General features: G+C 34.0%; 1 protein-coding gene across 1 annotated transcript in view; it reads right to left on the reverse strand.

Moving 5' to 3' along the window:
- LOC107670424 (zinc finger and BTB domain-containing protein 47-like) overlaps positions 1–1453 on the reverse strand; it is a 25657-nt gene that overhangs the window by 19037 nt on the left and 5167 nt on the right. Inside the window, exon 2 of the mRNA XM_016463028.1 lies at positions 77–179. The gene's annotated coding sequence lies outside the window, so the exon portion shown is untranslated. The remainder of the gene's footprint in view (positions 1–76; positions 180–1453) is intronic.

Here is a 1453-nt window from a genome sequence, read left to right on the forward strand (position 1 = left end):
GTTCAGCAGCTAATTAACGGATTGGAAGCCAGTGAAAGCTCTTTTCTGAGGAGCAAAGAAAGCCAGAAGTACTCACCTTTCCTATGGTTTTAGTAAAACAAGGGAGGATAGCAGGTGTTTACTGCAGAATTTCTGTACGTCCAGCAAATGCTGCTCAGGGAAGTCCTCATCGGCATCGGCTGTGAGATAAAAAAATTACAAGAAATCAGTCAATAAATCTGAAAATTGGAAGACTACGCTGGTACTGTTTTAGCTTAAATGAAAATCATTTTATGGCAACATTAACGCATTAAGTATCTCTCATAACCTTTGGATACTGCAACCGTTGTACAACATTTATTTTATTACAAACCACATGGGAATGTCTACGACTCATTGCACTTTTGTGCCGACTGAGGCAGATATATTTAGCAGACTTCCCATTTCCATCTATATGTTAATGCAACCAAGAGCAACAGAATCGCAGTTTGAAATATTATGTGCCAAGCGGGGCATGAAATTGAGCCAGACAAACAAACAAAGGATTTTACCTCTCATGTGTCTGCTGCGTCTAATAATAAAAAGTGTGCTTGACAAGGTGAGAGCAATCAGGTTCTCGTAAAAGAGAGTATATCCACAGCCAGAACCATATGGCGACACAAACAAAGCCGTGTGAGATCACTGTCACAGCGCCGGGAGAAAATTGAAAATGTATATTCGCAATGAAAAGGAACAGCAAACAACTTTGCAAAATACTATAATTTCAGGGGCCTAATCTTTCTTATAAAAAATTTGAGAAAGAGAGAGATTTACTTCTCAGGTCAATCTCATGAAAGCTATACAAAAGTCATATTTTACCCCTCAAAAAGTAATTAAAATTTGTTGACAAAATACATTTTTATAATTACACTTCATGATGAATGATTATTTACAGTAAAGGATTTATACATCATGGCAATATTTATTGTACTGCCTTTAATTTGACTTTAATTTTGATTTTATAGAATCACACTACCATTCAAAAGTTTGGGATCAGTTTAATTGTTTTTTAAAGAAATTATTGTTTTTCAGCAAGAGCCCATTAAATTGATCAAAAGTGGCAGCAGAGACATTTACAATGTTAGAAGATTTCTATTTCAAATAAATGCTGTTCTATTGAATTTTCTATTCATCAAAGTATCTTGATAATAATATGTTTCTTACCATATCAACATAGAATTATTTCTGAAGGGACATGTGACACTGAAAACTGAGTTTGTGTGTTTTTTTATTTTAAATTGTAATATTTCACAGGGTTACAGTTTTTGCCATATTTTTTATTAAATAAATTTAGCCTGGGTGAGCAGAAGAGACTACAAAATAGTTTGAAAAACTTACTGACCCAAAACTTTTGAAACGTAGTGTATATTTCAGTAATTTATTCTACTCTAGTTAGGGATGTAACGATTCACTCAACTCACGATTCGATTCACGA

The sequence above is a fragment of the Sinocyclocheilus anshuiensis genome, unplaced genomic scaffold, assembly GCF_001515605.1.
Source record: "Sinocyclocheilus anshuiensis isolate Anshui unplaced genomic scaffold, SAMN03320099.WGS_v1.1 scaffold1177, whole genome shotgun sequence".
Classification (NCBI taxonomy): Eukaryota; Metazoa; Chordata; class Actinopteri; order Cypriniformes; family Cyprinidae; genus Sinocyclocheilus; species Sinocyclocheilus anshuiensis.